The sequence below is a fragment of the Panthera pardus genome, unplaced genomic scaffold (assembly GCF_024362965.1).
Source record: "Panthera pardus isolate Hobbes unplaced genomic scaffold, ASM2436296v1 HiC_scaffold_2, whole genome shotgun sequence".
Lineage (NCBI taxonomy): Eukaryota > Metazoa > Chordata > Mammalia > Carnivora > Felidae > Panthera > Panthera pardus.
In genome coordinates this window covers 28,978,245-28,999,494 of record NW_026526765.1, presented here as the reverse complement: position 1 = coordinate 28,999,494, position 21,250 = coordinate 28,978,245, and the positions used below count along the sequence as shown (strand labels likewise).

The 21,250-nt window shown below is 37.4% G+C and overlaps 1 protein-coding gene and 1 non-coding gene across 3 annotated transcripts in view; one reads left to right on the top strand and one right to left on the bottom strand.

Moving 5' to 3' along the window:
* Positions 1 to 21,250, top strand: part of RANBP3L (RAN binding protein 3 like) — a 282,806-nt gene that overhangs the window by 202,124 nt on the left and 59,432 nt on the right. The gene's annotated exons all lie outside the window — the stretch shown is intronic.
* On the bottom strand, positions 15,903 to 16,005 carry LOC128778398 (U6 spliceosomal RNA). Its single transcript, XR_008423988.1, has one exon. It is a non-coding gene; the product is annotated as a U6 spliceosomal RNA (small nuclear RNA).

The following is a 21,250-nucleotide window of genomic DNA, read 5'->3' as shown; positions in this document are numbered from 1 at the left end:
ATACATAAAAAATGTTTTTTACTAAAAAGGTAATAATCACTTTTGAAAAGTCAATGAACTAAAGAAAGGATTACCTATATCCCCACCATCCAAATTCAACCATGTACAAAAAATCTAAGGACTTATTTTGTATGCTCTTATAGTTCTCCTGGATAAATCATTCAAAAAAAAATACCTTACTTCAATTATTCACTTAAAAAAATGAAGATCAAAGTTATTATTGTTTTGATATCCAACTTGTAACTGAACTGAAGTCAGTTTGCTCCTTGGTGAGTCAGCAACTACCAGGTTTAGCTGTCACACAAAGAAAACTTTATTTGCAGCAAATAAGATCACAGGGAATGGCTTCCAAAGTGGTGACTCCCCAAGAGAGGGTGAACAGGTTCCTTTCATTTAGGATAGGATAAATATTTAGATAGGGAAGCCTTGTCATCGTATGTAGTGGCAGGCCTAAAAGGAAACATGTCTATACACCTGTTGTATGTTATGTAAATGAGGCTGAGTCTCCTCCTTGGGCAGAGATTTTAGCACTATAATGAAGCAAGGGTAGTTGTACAACTTTCCACAGGTCACTCCATGGCATTGGCGTGAGTCGGATTTAGCACAAATGGTCTGGATGGTCTGGGCCTACTGGGGGTGTCAGGGCAGTCACCTGACAGAGTCACCTGAAGAGGTGGTTTCAGGTTTCATTGCCTGAGTTAGGAGGAAAGCCTGAAAGAAGAGCTTAAGGAAAAATGTAAGACAAAGGTTAGTGAGTACAAGCAGGTTGGCAGTAAAGTCTAGGTCTTGGGGTCTAGCTGGTGACAACGTCTTGCTTTAAAATCATCCATTTAAGAGGTGCCTGGGTGGCTCAGTCAGTTAAGCATCCAACTTTGGCTCGAGTCATGATCTCGCTGTTTGTGGGTTCGAGCCCCGCAATGGGCTCTGTGCTGACAACTCAAAGACTGGAGCCTGCTTCGGATTCTGTGTCTCCTTCTCTCTCTGCCCCTCCCCCACTTGTGCTGTCTGTATCAAAAATAAATAAATGTAAAAAAAAAAAATCATCCATTTAAATCGAGTGAAGAACATGGGCAGAAGACATGAATAGACTTTTCCGAAGAAGACATCCAGATGGCTAACAGACACATGAAAAGATGCTCAACACTGCTCATCATCAGGGAAATACAAAATCAAATCCACACTGAGATACCACCTCACACTGGTCAGAGTGGCTAACATGAACAACTCAGGAAACAACGGGTACGGGAGGATGGGAAAATGGGAGATGGACCTTGAGGAGGGCACTTGTTGGGATGAGCAGCGGGTGTTGTATGTAAGCAATGAATCATGAGAATCTACTCCCGAAACCAAGAGCACACTGTATACACTGTATGTTAGCTAACTTGACAATAAATTATATTTAAAAAAGTCATCCATTTAGAAATTCCAAGAGGTTGTCTAATCTTTTCCCATACATGCAGAAAGTATAATGATCAATCTATCTGAAATATGATCACCTGCTAATATATTCAAAGACATTTACATGAAAGAGAAAGACACAATTTATTGCCATCAGTTATCCTTTCTTGTATCTGCCTATCTCCTCCCCCACAATGGTTATCTTTCTTCCTGTAGTATTTGGGGGAGAGGGGAGTGTGTCTCCAGTCTACATCTAAGTAACTCAGTACAGCTTGTCTATTGTTCTCTGGCTCCTACTCACAGCTCCTAGGGTGAACTTGGGCCTCCATTCATTTCACTATTGGTCACCGCCTAGAAATCTGGTAGGCGGTATCAGCTGATTTCACCAGGGGGTCAGGTGGCGGAGGCTACAATCCCCTCCATAGAATCTTATTAAATGTTTGTGAGTTTAAAAAGGAAAAAGAAGAGAAATTTTGGTTCAGCATAAAGCAGGAAACAATTTGAAATTTACAGTTTTATTAGACATTACTCTTCTTATGTAAATAATCACTGGGAATTTCTCAAGCCAGGCCTGCTGCCATGGTGCTGGGAGCTGCGTCTCCTTTTTCTCTTTCCCTAGATGCCAGCACCATCTCCAAATTTCTGTTAATTTCCAGTACAGAGCAGTTTATCCATCTAACTCAGTGGTTCTCAACTGGGGTCAATTTTGCCTCCCTTTCCCCAGGGGACATTTGTCAACCTCTACAGACATTTCTGATTGTCCTGACTAGGCAGGGAGGTGCTGCTAAAGGCCCTACACTGTACAGAACAGCCTCATAACAAAGAATTATCCAGCCTAAAATGTCAGTAGCATAGACGTTGAGAAACAGAGAAACTCTGATCAACTCCCACCCATCCAACCAAACTAGAGTAAGGGCATACATCTGCAAATCTGGATACTGACTAAGGTATTCTGCTGAACGGTCGGTCATTTACTCCAAGACTCCACTCCTAGCAACACAAAGAATCAACAAACCTTACAAACCTATAGTGCTTTCTTGAGCATATCTTTGAGTTTTGAGCAGAATTCTATCCCTACTAACATTTTAGAAGTAAGAGGAGCAGTAAAAACATTTATGCTTCCCCTGTTAGGAAAAGCCCCTTAAGGTTAGGGATATTTTATCCCAGTTATAATTATGTCTAAACTGCTTTTCTTCTGTATGAGTGTGAATATTCCTTTTTCTGAAGCCTTACTCATAGAGATACTGAGTTGGGCACCAGTTGAGCTGGTGACAGAAAAACCACACACCGTGCCCATGACCACGGGGCTCTACAACTGCAGAAGACAGGAGTTTAGTCCTGTGGTTAGGAACTGGCTTGCTTTTGTAGTTTATTTCACTTGGGTATTGTGCATATCTCACCAGGATGCTTGCCTTGTACTAGAACTTTCTAGGTACCTGTAAGACTCCAAAACTGCTCCCACCACACTTCTCTTAATGTATGAGATCCTTAAAGTCATCTCCCATCTCAGAGCCGTGACTGGCCCATAGAAGACCCTCAACAGTTGTTTCCTAAATAAATAAATGAATATTGGCTCAATGGAATCAGGTAGAAATGAAATAACATAGTCCAGATTAAGGCTGAGGTATAAGGAAGGACTTGCATTAATTATGCAAATGTGGACAAGATCCATCATTAAAGCTCCTGTCACATGAACGTAAAGTTTCAAAATACTAATTCCTTTAGGGGTGTCTGGGTGGTTCAGTCAGTTAAGCGTCCGACTTCAGCTCAGATCATGATCTTTTGTTTGTAGGCTCGAGCCCTGTGTCAGGCTCTGTGCTGACAGCTTGGAGCCTGGAGTCTGCTTCATATTCTGTGTCTCCCTCTCTCTCTCTCTGCCCTTCCGCCACTCCCCACTCCCTCTCTGTCTCTGTCTCTCTCTCTCTCCAAAATAGATAAACATTAAAAAGAATTTTCAAAGTACGAATTCCTTTAGGGAGTAATTTTTTAAAAAGGGATTTCCTTTTAACTAGTTTCTCTCATTCCATTTACTCAGAGAAACAAAAGAATAATTCTTTAAAAAAAACGTGTGGTTACACATACATACATACATACATACATACATATATACATACATACAAATGTATTTTAACCAGATTTGAGACCTATAAGAATCTCAAACTTTAGTGTGTATCAGAACTGGGGAGCCATCAAATTGCAGAGTTCCAGGTCTCAGCAATAATAGTAATGCACATTCCTAGACTTCAGCCTAGTTCATTCTCATTCACTAGTAAAACATGACTTTTAGGAGGGCTGTGGCTAGAATTTCTGAAATCTTGTCTACCCATGGCCTGAATTGGCCCCATTCTGGACTGGAGAGGGGATAAGTGCATCCACAGGTTAATTTAAGTGGCTCAGCTTAGGGCCAAGGAAGCAGCAACAGAGGTACAGAGAAGCAGAATTAAGTACAACAAGATGAGAAGGCAGATGGGGGCTTCCTAGAGGAGAATTCCAAGTGTCTTCAAGGGCTTTGTAGAGAAGTTGCTGTCAACTGGGTATTAATTTTAGCTCATTTTATTTCAAAACACAGGGTTTTACTTGGACTTAATGAGATGTTTTATTCATATTACTCTTATGTACAAAAGTCATCAATAGGCTTATTTTTTTAAGTTTATTTATTTATTTTGAGAGAGAGAGAAAGAGAGAGAGAGCCCAAGGGATGAAGGGCAGAGAAAGAGATGGAATCCCAAGCAGGTTCTACACCACCAGTGCAGAGCCGGATGCAGGTCTCGGCTCAGGAACCGCAAGATCATGACCTGAGCCGAGGTCGGACCCTTAACCAATTGACCCACCCACCCAGGCACACCCAATAGGCTTATTGAGATGAAATGAAGAGGGAAGTGAAGAATAAAAGAGAAAGGAGCCAAGTTTTTGTCCAGGAATGAGGCAGGGGCTAGTAGATGGAAAGGGAGGTGAGACACGATGAAAGAGAGTCTGCTTAGAGCAAGAGAGCAGGAGCCCAGACATGGATCCATGTTGTGACTTCTACCCACCAAGTGAAACAGCATCAGAGAAGGTGGGACACCACCCAGGTCCAACTCACTAACAGTTTATCTGTCAGCCTCCCTGGGTCCCGTCCTTTACAAGGCTCCCCAGGGTAGGCGGGGAGTTCCTGAGGACCTTTCCTAGCCTATGCTCATTACTTTTTCTTTCACTTCATGCTCCTCACCTGGCACAAGCTCTGAAGAGCAGGGGCTGTTCTGCTCACTGCTATCTCCTTATTTGTTTTTTTTTTTTTAATGCTCAAAGACATAGTTCTTGATGTTTGGAATAAAAGAACATATAAACAAACACCAAATCCAACATCTCAGGATCCCACAGGCAGGAAGAAAAATGTTGTTCCAAGCTACAGGCAGTAAGTTCTAAGAGGGGCAGCTGGAAAAATAGTAAAAAGACCATGGTCTTCTGGTAAGTTTTATTTTTCTTATTTCTGGTATAAGCACACTTATTTTGATAAAAACTGAATCCTGGTAACTGTAGGTAAATAATATGAATGCACGTACAAACTTAAAGGGACAAAAGTTGGGGCACCTGCGTGCCTCAGTCAATTGAGCGCCAGACTCTTGATTTCAGCTCAGGTCATAATCTCAAGGTTGTGGGTTCAAGCCCTACATCAGGCTCTGCACTGAAAACATGAAGCCTGCTTGGAATTCCCTCTCTCTTCTTTTCTCTCTGCACCTTACCCACTCTCCTTCTTTCTCTCTCACAATAAATAAATAAAGATTAAAAAAAATAAAGGGACAAAAGTTGTCATATATGTATATGTAATATGTAACATACATATGTAATATATGTTAAGGTAAAGGCAAAAGAGAATAGCAAATCATTTCATTAGAATGTTTTCATGTCTTTGAATTTGGAAAAGCTGAAAATCAAAATAATACTTGAAAAGTGAACTTCATAAAACAAAAGACAGAAAACAATGACTCATTCAAATACCTCATCCTCAGAGATTATTTATAATTGAGGATATTGACATTACCCCTCCTAGAATGGATTTATAAGCCATCTTTGAGAAGTTGTGTGGGAAAGCTTTCCCAATGAAACGAGAATTTATTTGGTCAAAAATATTTGAGTAGCCCCCTTTCTTCAGCACTAGAAATCCATTAATTTTTAAAAATTTGCTCATGTATCTCTGTATTTCTCGGTTCTGGTTAGGAGCCAGAGAAAGATGGCAAAGAAGAGACACTCCCATCTGAAGCAGAGGATGATGGGTGTGTCAAACTGTGTAAAATTGCATGCTTCACCCAACAGTATTTCTTAATTTATTATTTAGAATCCATTTCATTGAATTTTGCTGATAACACAGCAAAACTGCAATATTATGCAGGCTTGCCCTTAATCTTATTAAAATAAGACAAAGGCAAATATGTTTATTTTTCAAGGACAAGAAAAGATCTGGAGAAAGTATACTTAAAGATTTTAAAGATATGATGAAAAAGCCTTAACTGGAACCGGGAATCAAAATTCAGCAAGTGATGCTAAGACATGAACATATATATTTAGTATTTTTAAAAAAGGTGAAAAGAACTTAATATTCTAAAACTTATTCTTTCCAGTAGAATCAACGATGTTGCATGAGGGTTCCTTCATAGATTTGGTATTGTTTTAACATACAAAGTAGCCAAAATCTAAGTGTTGTCTTAAACTTCTGGAACTCTGTACATTTCCATTTCTTCTTTTGGGAGAATTTGACCTGGGTTCAACCAGAAATGCTTCAAACTTGAGTCCAATTGCTTGCTGCACCTGGCGAGCCCCTGCTGAGATTCACAAGCATGATCGCGTGTGAATCCCTTGAAGCTTCATCAGTTTAAAACATTTGATGGAGGGCTTAAAAAGTTCTTGTGTCATTTAAGAGCATAGAAGAAACAGGTCCCCCCTGGACCTCTTAATCCGTTAACTGAAGACCACAACTCATCACAGGTACCCTAAGCAGTCAGCAGTTCTGGCTAGAGGATTAAATTTTGACTTAGTTCATAGCATATGATTTCTCTCTCTCTCTCTCTCTCTCTCTCTCTCTCTCTCTCTCTCTCTCTCTCTCTCTCTCTCTCTCTCTCTCTCTCTCTCTCTATATATATATATATAAAATACATATGTATATATAATATATATGTATTATATATGTGTAATATATACATATATAAAATACATACATATATACATATGATACAAATGACATACATATTTGGATTGCTGTAAGGTTTTTTATTCTTAATATATGTGATCACTATAAAATACTATAGAACTGCCCATTTTATTTTACTGAGTAACTACATATTTCTTTATTTAGTTTTAATTCCAGTTCTAGATGTTATATATCTATCTTCTGTAGCCACAGTGTTTGAAGGTTGAGGAAGAGTTTATTTGACAAAAATTCTAGTTCCAAATTATGTCTTTTCCTAATGACTTATTAAAAAAAAGCCTTATTTTGCAAAATTGAAATTAATCCTAAAACGATAAAAATTGACTTGTTTACTTGTTATTAAACTTTAAGAGTTCCTTGTTATATTCTGGATACAAGTCCTTTATCAGATATTTTCTCCCAGTATGTAGTTTGTCTTTTTATTTTCTTAACAGTGTCTTTTGAGGAGCAGATGTTTTTAATTTTGACAGAATTCATTATATCACATTTTTCTTTTATGTCTCATGTCTATGACCATATCATATATCATTTATTAATGGCTCATGCCTATAAACCACTCATATGCTATCTATGAAATCTGTATCTAATCCAGGTCACAAAGATTTTTCCCTATATGTTCCTCCATAAGTTTTAAAGTTTTGAGTTTTACATGTAGGTCTATGATCCGTTTTGAGTTCATGTTTGTATATGATGGAAGGTATAGATAAATGCAAAGTTCAATTTTTTTGCCCATGGATATTCAAATGTCCCAGTACCATTTGTTGAAAAGATTATCCTTTCCCCCACTAAATTGCCTTTGTACATTTGTCAAGAATCAGTTGTATATATGTGTGTTCACCTATTTGGGGGCTCTTTATTCTTTTCCATTGATCTATTTGTCTATCTTGATGCCAATATCTCAGTGTCTTGATTAATATAGTTTTATAATAAGTCTTGATGCAAGTAGTGTTAGTCCTCTAATTTTGTTCTTCATTGCCTAAGTTATTTGGGCTAGTCTAGATCCTATGCATTTCCATGTACATTTTAGAATCAGTTGATCAATTTTTATTTAAAAGTGTGCTAAAATTTTGATTGGGATTGTGTTCAATCTATAGATCAATTCAGAGAGAACTGAGATCTTAACAATATTGAGTCTTCTAACCCATGAACCCAGTAATATATCTCTATTAATATCGGCCTTCAATTTTTTTAAGCAAATTGTTTTTAGTTTTCAGATTTAAGTTTTTCACATATTTTGTCAGATTGATCCCTGAATATTTCATATTTCTTGATGCTATTATAAATGGTATTGTTGTCTTATTTCTGTTTCTGATTGTTTTTTGCTGCTATATAAGAATACGATTTAATTTATCAATTTTATATTCTACCACCTTGCTAAACTCACTTATTCATTTGGTTTATTTTGTAAATCCATTAAGATTTTCCATTTAAACGATGATGTCATCTGAGAAAAAATAGTTCTATCTTTTCAATCTGGATGGATTTTGCTTGCCTTATTGCACTGACTAGAAAATCCAATACAATATTGAATAGAACTGGTAAGAGTGGATATCCTTTTCTTATTCATGATCTTAGAGAGAGTCATTGATTTTTTACCAGTAAGTATGATGTTAGTTGTAGGTTTTTTATTGATGCCCTTTATAGGGTTCAGGAGGTTCTTTTTATTTCTAATTTACTAAGAAGTTTTTAATCAGTATAAATGAAAGTTGGATTTTATAAAATGCTTTTTATGGGTATGTTGGGATGCTCACATGGTTTTTCTTCTTTGTTTAATATAGTGAATTACATTAATTGCTTTTCAAATAATAAAACAACTTTGTTTCTCTGGGATAAATCCAAACAGATCATGATGTATTATCCTTCTTACATATTTTTGGATTCGATCTACAATTTTTTTACTTAGAATTTTGGCATTTATTTTCATGAGAAATATTAATCTGTCATTTTCTTTTCTTGTAATATCTTTGGTTTCGGAATCAAGGTACTGCTGGCTTCATAGAATGAGTTGGGAAATAGTCCTTCCTACGTAAATTTCTGGAAAAGTTTTTACCTACTTGCTATCATTTCTTCCTTTAACGTATGGTAAAAGTCACCAACAAAGCCTTATAAGATTTTTTTTTTATGTGTGAAAGGTGCTTAACTTCAATTTTAATTTATTTAATAGATATAGGGCTATTCAGGTTATTTATTTCTTCTTAATTGAGCTTAGTGGTTTGTGTTTTTCAAGGAATTTGCCAATTACCTGTAAGTTATTAAAGATTTTGGCATAAAATTGTTCATAGTATTTCCCTATTATCCTTTCAATATCCATCTATTTGTATTGATGTCACCTTTCTCATTACTGATATTGGTAATTTATATTTTCTTTCTTTCCTGATCAGTGTGCCAAGGGTTAATAAACATTATTAATTTTTCTCAAAGAAAAAAACAGCTTTTGGTTTCACTGATTTTTTTCTTTTGTTTTGTCTTCTATTGTTTTTTAATTTCTTTTCTGATTTTTGTTATTTATTTCCTTCTATTTACTCAGGGTTTCACTCTCTATTTAAAAATCAAAGGGGCGCCTGGGTGGCTCAGTCGGTTGAGTGTCCGACTTTGGCTCAGGTCATCTCGCGGTCCGTGAGTTTGAGCCCCGCCTCAGGCTCTGTGCTGACAGCTGGGAGCCTGGAGCCTGTTTCAGATTCTGTGTCTCCCTCTCTCTCTGATCCTCCCCTGTTCATGCTCTGTCTCTCTCTGTCTCAAAAATAAACATTAAAAAAAATAAAAAAAAATAATAAAATAAAAATCATAACTTTAGGTGGACTTAGAGGTCATTCATTTGAGACTTTCTTCCTTTCTAATGTAGACATTTCCTGCTATAAATTTCCCCCAACATATTGATTTAGTGTCATTCCACAATTTTTGAAGTGTTGTGTTTTCATTTGCATTTATTTCAAAATACATTCTAATTTCCTTTTGGTTTCTCTAGGGCCATAGGTTATGTACAAGTTTGTTTCTTAGTTTCCAAATACTTGAAAATTTTTCAGATATCATTATGTTAATGATTTCTAATTTATTTCCTTTGTGGTTACAGAAATACTTTGTATAAGTTGAATAATTTTAAATGTATGCATATTTATTTGATGCTCACAATATGATCTTTCTTGGTAAATGTTCTATGTACTCTTGAAAGGAATATGTTCTGGGTTGTTGAATTCTGTAAATGAATCAGGTCAAATTGTGTGATAGTGTTGCTTAGGTCCTCTATATCCTTACTGATTTCTGTTTACTTATTTTATTAACTATTGAGAGAGAGGTATTGAAATCTCTGACTATAATTGTCTATTTATACTTGAGATTCTATCAGTTTTTTCTTCATATATTTTGAAGATCTATAATTATGTGCATAAATATTTAAGATTATTATGTTGTCTTTGTGAACTGACCCCTTTAACATTATGAAAGGCTCTTCTTTATTCCTGGTAATAGTTTTTTATCTGAAATGTAATTTGATAGTAATATCACCACTCAAGCTTGCTTGCTTGCTTTTTTTTTTTCTTTCAGTTTATTTATTTATTTTGAGAGAGAGAGAGTGTGAGCACGAGTAGAGGAGAGGCAGAGAGAGAGGGAGAGAGAATCCCAAGGAGGCTCCACACAGTCAGTGCAGTGCCTGACACAGGGCTCGATCTCAGGAACCATGAAATCATGACCTGAACCTAAATCCAGTTGGAAGCTTAACCAACCGAGCCACCCAGGCACCCTTCAAGCTGTCTTTTGATTAATGTTAGCATGGTATACCTGTTATATTGTTTTACTTTTAATTTTTTTGTGTATTTACATTTAAAGTGGGTCAGTTGGAAGCAGCAGAGAGTTAGTATTACTTTTTAATTTAATCTACAATCTCTGACAGGGTATTAGACCATTTATATTTAGTGTGATCATTGATATGATTAGGTTCAAATCTATCATCTTGCTAGTTTTTTCTCTGTGTCCCATCTGGTCTTTGTTGTCTTTCATTTTTTTCTGCCTTCTTTTGCATTGAGCATTGTTTTTACTGTCTGTTTTACTTTTATTTTTTTTAATTTTTAAAAAAAAATTTTATTTTATTTTTTTTAACGTTTATTTATATTTGAGACAGAGAGAGACAGAGCATGAACAGGGGAGGGGCAGAGAGAGAGGGAGACACAGAATCTGAAACAGGCTCCAGGCTCCCAGCTGTCAGCACAGAGCCCGACGCGGGGCTCGAACTCATGGACGTGAGATCATGACCTGAGCCGAAGTCGGACGCTTAACCGACCAAGCCACCCAGGTGCCCCTTGTTTTACTTTTAAATAGACTATATGTTTTAGAGAAGTTTTAGATTCACATCAAAATTGAGTGGAAGGTAAAGAGGTATCTTATATACCCCTGCCCCCACACATGCACAGCCTCTCTAACTATCTACATCCTGCACCAGGGTGATATATTTTTTAAAGTTGATGAACCTATATAGATACATCATTGTCACCCAAGATCAATAGTGTACATTAGGCTTTACTCTTGTTGTAAATTCTATGGGTTTTGACAAGTATATAATGACAGATATCAACCATTATAGTTTCATACAGAATAGTTTCACTATCCTAAAAATCCTTTGTGTTCCACCTATTCATCCCTTTTTCCCCTTTAACCCATGTGGCAACAAGTGATTCTTCTACTGCCTCCAGAGTTTTGCCTTTTCCAGAATGTCATCATAGTATGTGGTCTTTTCAAATTGGCTTTTTTCACTTAGTAATATGCATTTAGGTTTCCTCCATGTCATGGCTTGATAGCTCATTTTAAAAACACCAGATAATATTCCATTGGTTAGATGTACCACAGTTTATTTATCCATTCACCTACTGGAAAAACATCTTGGTTGCTTCCAAGTGTTGGAAATTATGAATAGATTTTCAATAAACACCTTTGTGTAGGTTTTTGTGTGGATATAATTTGCAACTCCTTTGGGTAAATACCTGGGAGTGAAATTACTAGAACATATGGTAAAAATATGTTTAGTTTTGTAATCAACTGCCAAACTGTCTTCCAAAGTGACTGTACCACTTTGTATTTCCACCAACAGTGAATGAGATTTCCTGGTACTCCACATCTTCATCAGCATTTTGTGTTGTCAGTGTTTTAGTTTGGCCATTCAATAGGTATGAGTGGTATCTCATTACTCTAATTTACAATTCTGTTCAACAATTTTGATGTTGAACATCTTTCCATACATTTTCTTGTAATCTGTACATCTTCTTTGATGAGGTGTCTGTTCAGGTTTTTGTCAATTTTCAAATCATATTGGTCATTTTATTATTGTTGAGTTTTAAAAAGTTAATTGTATATTCTGGATAACCACTGTCTTTTATCAGATATGTCTTAGGCAAATATTTTCTCCCAGTCTTCAACTTGTTTACTCATTCTCTCAAAGTATTTTTTAAATTATAATCCTTTGTTGTCTTATTAGCTCTAACTTTTTGTTTTCTTGTTTCAAGGGTTTAAGTTACACCTTTCACTTATCACAGCTTACCTTGAAGTACATTGTAGCACTTTACGCATAGTCTAAGAACCTTAGAACAGCATACTTTTATTTCTCTTTTGATCTTTGTGTTATTGTTGCCACAGATTTTATTTTTGCAAATGCTATAAATCTCACACACCATTGTTAATATTTTTGTTTAAACAGTTGTCCTCTAAATGTATTTAAATAATAAGAAAACATCTTATATACTTACCTATGTAGTTACCATTTCCAGTGATATTCATTCCTTTGTATAGATCAACATTTCTAACTGATATAATTTTCCTTTTGCCTGAAGGACCTCCTTTAGCATTTCTTATAGTGAGGGTCTTATAGTGATTAGGTTTTTTTCAGCTTTTTGTGTGTAAAAAAATTATTTATTTTGCCTTCATATTTGAAAGATATTTTTGCTTGGAGTAGAAGTCTGGATTGACAGTACTGTTCTTTCCATACTTTCGAAGATGTTGCTCTACTGTCTTCACTTGCATTGCTTCTAATCTGGAATCTGCTCCTAACCTTAGTTTTCTTGTCCTGTATATCACATGTGTTAGACACATGTTTTCACTAACTGCTTTTAAATTTTTTTATCATTGGTTTTGAACAAATTGATGTGACTTGGTGTAGTTTTCTTTATCTTTCTTGTGCTTGAATTTATGGGCTTATCATTTTCATCAAACTGGGAAAAATTTTGGCTATTATTTAAAAAAAAATGTTTTTCCTGCCTTCTCAATTCTCTTATCTCTTTTGGTGACTCACATTACACATATATTAGTTCACTTGAGGTTGCCTAACAGCTCACTGATGCTCTGTTCATTTTTTAAAAATCTCTTTTCTCTATATATCACATTATTATTTATTTAATTATTTTTTTCATTTTATTTACTTTAGAGATAGAGTGAGCAAGAGTTAGGGAGGCAGCAGAGGGAGAAAGAGAGAGAATCTTAAGCAGGCTCTACCCTCAGCATAGAGCCTGTTGTGGGGCTTGAACCCACAACCCTGGGATCATGACCTGAGCTGAAAATGAGTCTATTTTTTTATATTTTTCATGTCTCTATTTAACTTTTTGAACACGAGGAATATACTTATAATCACAGTTTTAATATTTTTGTCTTCTAATTCTAACGTTTATTTTGTTCTGAGTTTATTTTGATTATTTCCCTTACTATGGATTGTATTTTCCCTCATCCCTAGTAATAAGTTGCATACCTGGTAATTTTTTTTTTCAATATATGAAATTTATTGTCAGATTGGTTTCCAAGTACTCATCCCAAAAGGTGCCCTCCTCAATACCCATCACCCACCCTCCCCTCCCTCCCACCCCCCATCAACCCTCAGTTTGTTCTCAGTTTTTAAGAGTTTCTTGTGCTTTGGCTCTCTCTCCCACTCTAACCTTTTTTTTTTTTCCTTCCCCTCCCCCATGGGTTTCTGTTAAGTTTCTCAGGATCCACATAAGAGTGAAACCATATGGTATCTGTCTTTCTCTGTATGGCTTATTTCACTTAGCATAACACTCTCCAGTTCCATCCACATTGCTACAAACGGCCATATTTCATTCTTTCTCATTGCCACGTAGTACTCCATTGTGTATATAAACCACAATTACTTTATCCATTCATCAGTTGATGGACATTTAGGCTCTTTCCATAATTTGGCTATTGTTGAGAGTGCTGCTATAAACACTGGGGTACAAGTGCCCCTATGCATCAGTACTCCTGTATCCCTTGGGTAAATTCCTAGCAGTGCTACTGCTGGGTCATAGGTAGGTCTATTTTTAATTTTTTGAGGAACCTCCACACTGTTTTCCAGAGTGGCTGCACCAATTTGCATTCCCACCAACAGTGCAAGAGGGTTCCCGTTTCTCCACATCCTCTCCAGCATCTATAGTCTCCTGATTTGTTTATTTTGGCCACTCTGACTGGCGTGAGGTGATATCTCAGTGTGGTTTTGATTTGTATTTCCCTGATGAGGAGCAACGTTGAGCATCTTCTCATGTGCCTGTTGGCCATCCGGATGTTTTCTTTAGAGAAGTGTCTATTCATGTTTTCTGCCCATTTCTTCACTGGGTTATTTGTTTTTCAGGTGTGGAGTTTGGTGAGCTCTTTATAGATTTTGGATACTAGCCCTTTGTTCGATATGTCATTTGCAAATATCTTTTCCCATTCCGTTGGTTGCCTTTTAGTTTTGTTGATTGTTTCCTTTGCTGTGCAGAAGCTTTTTATCTTCATAAGGTCCCAGTAGTTCATTTTTGCTTTGAATTCCCTTGCCTTTGGGGATGTATCAACTAAGAGATTGCTACGGCTGAGGTCAGAGAGGTCTTTTCCTGCTTTCTCCTCTAGGGTTTTGATGGTTTCCTGTCTCACATTCAGGTCCTTTATCCATTTTGAGTTTATTTTTATGAATGGTGTAAGAAGGTGGTCTAGTTTCAACCTTCTGCATGTTGCTGTCCAGTTCTCCCAGCACCATTTGTTAAAGAGACTTTTTTCCATTGGATGTTCTTTCCTGCTTTGTCAAAGATGAGTTGGCCATACGTTTGTGGGTCTAGTTCTGGGGTTTCTATTCTATTCCATTGGTCTATGTGTCTGTTTTTGTGCCAATACCATGCTGTCTTGATGATTACAGCTTTGTAGTAGAGGCTAAAGTCTGGGATTGTGATATCTCCTGCTTTGGTCTTCTTCAAAATTACTTTGGTATTCGGGGCCTTTTGTGGTTCCATATGAATTTTAGGATTGTTTGTTCTAGCTTCGAGAAGAATGCTGGTGCAATTTTGATTGGGATTGCATTGAATGTGTAGATAGCTTTGGGTAGTATTGATATTTTGACAATATTTATTCTTCCAATCCATGAGCATGGAATGTTTTTCCACTTCTTTATATCTTCTTCAATTTCCTTCATAAGCTTTCTATAGTTTTCAGCATACAGATCTTTTACATCTTTGGTTAGATTTATCCCTAGGTATTTTATGCTTCTTGGTGCAATTGTGAATGGGATCAGTTTCTTTATTTGTCTTTCTGTTGCTTCATTATTAGTGTATAAGAATGCAACTGATTTCTGTACATTGATTTTGTATCCTGCAACTTTGCTAAATTCATGTATCAGTTCTAGCAGACTTTTGGTGGAGTCTATCGGATTTTCCATGTATAATATCATGTCATCTGAAAAAGGTGAAAGCTTGACTTCATCTTTGCCAATTTGGATGCCTTTGATTTCCTTTTGTTGTCTGCTGATGCTAGCACTTCCAACACTATGTTAAACAACAGTGGTGAGAGTGGACATTAAATTTTTTTTTAAGTTTATATATTTACTGAGAGAGAGAGAGCAAGTGTGATTGGGGAAGGGTGAGAGAGGGGGGAGACAGAGAAGCCCAAGCAGGCTTTGCACTGTCAGTGCAGAGCCCCATGCAGGGCTCTATCCCACGAACTGTGAGATCATGACCTGAGCTCAGATCAAGAGTCAAATGCTTACCTGACTGAGCGACCCAGGTACTCCCCTGGTAATTTTTTATTGGATGCCAGTCATTGTGAGTTTTACCTTGATATGTGCTCTACATTTCTTTTTTTTTTTTAATATATGAAATTTATTGTCAAATTGGTTTCCATACAACACCCAGTGCTCATCCCAAAAGGTGCCCTCCTCAATACCCATCACCCGCCCTCCCCTCCCTCCCACCCCCCATCAACCCTCAGTTTGTTCTCAGTTTTTAAGAGTCTCTTATGCTTTGGCTCTCTCCCACTCTAACCTCTTTTTTTTTTCCTTCCCCTCCCCCATGGGTTCCTGTTAAGTTTCTCAGGATCCACTTAAGAGTGAAAAAAGAATATGGAACACTTCACGAATTTGCATGTCATCCTTGCGCAGGAGCCATGCTAATCTTCTCTGTATCATTCCAATTTTAGTATATGTGCTGCCGAAGCGTGTGCTCTACATTTCTATACATATTTTTGTACTTTGTTCCAGGGCGCGGTTACATTATGTGAAAACAGTTTGATTTTGGGGGGTCTTGCTTTTATGATTTATTAAGTAAGATCAGAACGGTCCTCAGTATAGGGCTGATTATTCCCCACTACCAAGATGACACCTTTCTGAGTACTCTACCTACTGCTTTGTGAATCATGAGGTTCCCAGTGTGAATTCTGGGTGCAAACACTATTCTGTCTCTGGATGGGTGCTTGGTACTCTTTCTCTAGCTTTCCAGGAGATTCTGTCCCTGGCCTAAGGCAGTGTCCTCACATGAATTTGCTAGCTAGCACTCAAGTGAAAATTCAAGGGAAACTCTGCAGATCATCAGGTATCTCTGTCTAGAAAGCTCTTTTTCTCTCCAGTAGTTTTTCCTGTGACCTCTAGCTATCTTGTTCACTGCACACTTATAGCTCCGCCTCAAGTCAGGGAATCACCCAGGCTCCACTTGTGTTCCCCTTTCTTGCACTACAGCCTGGAATCCCTCGTAAGACAGTATGCTGGGATAATCACAGGACTCACCTCATTTGTCTCCTTTCTTTCAGAAGTTGATATTCTTCATTTCATGATATCCCGTGTCTTGAAAACCATTGTTTCATATATTTTCTTCACTTATTGATTGTTTAATGTGGAAATGTAAATCTGGTCCTGTTACCCCACCTCAGCCAGAAGTGTAATTCAGTTTCCAGCATGTTTATTTGGAGAAGAATATACTTCTTCATAGATACTATTCACTATTAGGAAAGAAGGGGGGGGCGGGGAAGGAAAGAAGGAAGGAAAGAAAGAAAGAAAGAAAGAAAGAAAGAAAGAAAGAAAGAAAGAAAAAGAAAGAAGTAAAGAAAGGAAAACTTGGTTTTAAATAAATCTTTTAGAAAGAGATTACTGGGGGACCCCTGGGTGGCTCAGTCAGTTAAGCATCTGACTTTAGCTCAGGTTGTGCTCTCATGGTTCGTGGGCCCGAGCCCTGTGTCAGGCTCTGTGCTGACAGCTCAGAGCCTAGACCCGGCTTCCCATTCTGTGTGTGTGTCTCTCTCTGCCCCTCCCCTGCTCATGCTCTGTCTCTGTATCAAAAATAAATAAACATTTAACAAAAAGAGAGAGAGATTATTGGGAGGTAGCAAAATGAGGGAAAAAAGAATAGTGTAGAGTTCTTGATGAAGCTAATTTTTTTCATTTAAATGTCAGTTCCTTACACTAAGATATATATTTGCTACTTTTGTGTGTTAAAAAGACTTTCATTTGGTTTTGTTTTTTACCTTGTAAAATTAAAACTTGCTTATCTTCCAACTAAAAAACATACTGGCTTATCAAATTCTAAAGTCTGGAAAGGAGTGGTAAATTTTGGGACTAAAAACAGGTGAACTTCAGATGGCTGGGAAATAATTGATTTTTAAAAAATGTTTATTTATTTTGCATGCACACAAGCAAGCAGGGGAGGGGCAGAGGGCAAGGAAGAGAGAGAATCCCAAGCAGGCTCCACAGTGTCGCACTGTTAGCACAACGCCCAACAAGATCTTGGCTTGATCTCAAGAACCGTGAGATCATGACCTGAGTGGAAATCAAGAGTCAGATGCTTAACCAACTGAGCCACCCAGGTGCCCCTTGATTTCTAAGGTGGCAAATAAAAAACTGTGAGCTCTTTGAATGTTGAGAGTGTATCTTCATTAAACATTTTGTTTCCAATATCCAGAACATAGCTGCTGCTCAGTATATGCTTATTGAATGAGTGAATGAATGAATGAATGAATGAATGAATTTGATGTCTAACCACATAGTACCTAAGGACTGCTGGTCTGGCTGGCCCAGGAATTTTCCAGTGTAGCCCTCTTCTTAATTGATCTGGTTCATTAAAGTGGAAACAGTGAGACTAATTGGCTTTGACACAGGCTAATTTCCCCAAGTCAGTGATGTGGCTGTCACACACACTGTAAATAAGCTGATACGCAAGGCACCTGAGGCACGGGACCTAATCAGTTGGCAGGATCTTGGACCATGACAACCTAGACAGGGATAGAAGAAACAGTATAGCATTAACTGGTGAATCTGCCAAGATTTGGGAACAAAGACACAAAGAACTGACTGGGAAGATACCTGCCCTATGGAATATAGCCCTGGCTGCTCTCTAGAATCACTTGAGTTGTGTTTATTTTTTCTTTTTAATATTTATTTATTTATTGGGAGAGTGCAAGCGGGGGAGGGACAGGGGGGTGCAGAGGATCTGAAGTGGGCTGTCTGCTGACAGGCCGACAGCAGCGACCCCGATATGGGGCTAGAACTCACAAACCTCAAGATCATGACTTGAGCCGAAGTCGGATGCTCCACCAACTGAACCACCCAGGTGCTCCTTTGAGTTGTTTTTATAATATACAGATACTAAACCCTATACCCAGAAATTCAGCCTCAATTACTCTGAAGTGGGGAAGGAAATTTGAATATTTGTAGAGCTCTTCAGGAATTTCATCATATAGCTCGGGTTACAAATTCCTGTGTCAAGCCAAGAAATTAATAATCCCCATCTTTTTACCTTTGTTAGTCTCTCCCATTCAAAAGGTGTCCTATTCTCCAGCAAGATGCTACCAGTAAGAGTTATGCATTAGAAAAATGCCAAGTCAGATGTTAGCAGATGTGAAACTCCCTTTATTTTGGTATTGGTGCCCATTTTCCTTTTCCAAGCCTCTATTTCTGTTCTGCAGGAGGAGAATATAATTCAGTGTAATTAGGTAAGCATCTGTCTAATTTAGTGTATCTGTAATCATATTCAGGTCAAACCATTTCAATCACTATCCAGTTCAAAATCCTTTCTCCAAGCTGCCTTTACTCCCTACTCTTACTGAATTTCCAGGGAAGAAATGTCATGCTTGACTTTTGTGAAAGCAGCAGGGAGATGAAGTCAGGGTGAGTGAGCTGACTGGTAACAGACCGGTAGGGCAGAAAACTGAAGAGCTGATTCCAACTGCCAATGTCATCACCCCATCTGGTTGTGGGCATCTTATTGTTGGCTCCGCAATCCCTGAATATTCCTAGCTTTATCCCCAGATTCACTTCTGCTTTATCCCCAGAGTGCTGGTCTACGCTGAATCTCTGCTTGTGGGGTTCCTTCATGACTACCCAACCTTTTTTTTTTTTTTAATGTTTATTTACTTTTGAGATGGAGGGAGACAGTGTGTGAGTGGGGATGGGGCAGAAAGAGAGGGAGACACAGAATCTGAAGCAGGCTCCAGGCTCCAAGCTGTCAGCACAGGGCCCGATGCAGGGCTTGAATTCATGAACGGTGAGATCATGACCTGCGCCAAAGTTGGATGCCCAACAAACTGAGCCACCCAGGCACCCCAATTACCCAACCTTTTTAGGGCTCGAGGCAAAAGGAGGTCCACATATCTTAAGTCTATATATTTAAAAGTTATAAATCAGATCAATAAATTGCTAAATGAAATATGTTCTATCCTCCTAACTTGAAATATATACTTTGTAAGGACACATCAGAAAAATATATATAAAGCTGAGAGTTAGCAAAATATCACTTGACTACAACTGAGTTTAATTTGTATTGCACATGCCAGAGCATTCTCTTGATGGGATGGCAATGTTTGGATGAGTAATAGTTCAGAAATTAGTATATATTGGTTTCCTGGAATCCAAATTTTTGGCCATCATTTCAAGTAAAGTCACTAATTTTGGTGATATAATCAAAATTTTCATATATAACTTGTTTTCTTGTGTTCACTAATGAACACATGAATTAAAAAGTAAACTGTAACTATATCCAAACTATAAAATTTGGGTAAGGTTTTAAGAAAATTTAAAGTAAGTGTAAACAAATAAAATTGTTTTGCCTAGATTGTTAAGTAAGTAAGATTTCTTCTAAAATATTTAAAATCATTGGGACGCCTGGGTGGCTCAGTGGGTTAGGCATCCAACTCTTGGTTTCGGCTCAGGTCATGATCTCGCGGTTTGTGTGTTTGAGCCCCACATGGGCTCCATGCTGACAGTGCAGAGCCTGCTTGGGATTCCCTCCCTCCCTCTCTCTCTGCCCCTCCCCCGCTCACTCTCTCTGTCTCTCTCGAAAAAATAAGTCAACTTAAAAAATTTTTTTAAATATTTAAATTATCTATTAAGATTAAACGGCAAACTACACAGTACAATGAATATCAATTCATTTTGTCACAAAATTTTATAGCAAAGCGATTCATTGACACTATAAATTTCAAAATTTTAATTCTTAGTAAATATTTGTATAGAACCAGAACTATTTGTAATTCTAGCATTGAATGCCCATGAAATTGCCAATATAAAGGAAAGCGATTGCGCTTCATGCCTGTTACACTAGACCTACACTATACATGCACGTAAGGATAATATGAATAATACTGTAGCTAATTCTCAGATACCAGGTTAACTGTTGAAAATCGTGAGCACTGGGTAGTGTATGGAAACCAATTTGACAATAATTATATAAGAAAATAATAATAAAAATAAAATAAATAAAAATGGGATTCTTAAAAATAAATAAATAAGCCAGTTATTATATCTCTTTGGTTTTTCTGGGTAATTGTGACTTAATTGAATGTAGTATTTTCAGGAAACGTGATCCATTAACTGTATATGCATATATATATATATATATATATATATATATATATATATATATGTATTTATTTTATTTTTCATTCAAAAAAAAAAAAAAAGAAAATAGTGGGCAAATGCATGAGCACCTCTGCAAGTACAAAAAATAAAATAAAGGGAACAAAGAAAACGGACAGTTGGCACCATAAGGGAATTGCTATTTCATTATAAAAGACACTTCTGAATTCACACTATTTGAGAGGAAGGATTTACAAGTTAATTAATTTGGCTTTTTCCTCCCCAAAGTGTTGTCACCAAATACATGGCTGAAATCCTCCCCATGCTCCCAAGCAGCATCGACACAAGCGCAGTCCACAAAACTCTGGGCTTTGGACACAATTGCCTTTTGTTTAGAGGATCTAAGGGAATGGAGAAGCTTTCCCTGGGGCCTGAATAGTGTCAGTCGGAGAGCAAATATTTAGGGTTTTACGTTGGTCTGTGCCGCCTCTGACCTTGGATCCTGGGTGGCAGCAGCACCATGTATTCTTCTGCAAATGCACTTGTTGGTGATCAGCAGAGCCCTGTAAAGATGGGGTCCAGGACGGGGGTCCCTCTTGCCAAGACTAAGCGTGGTCCTGGAA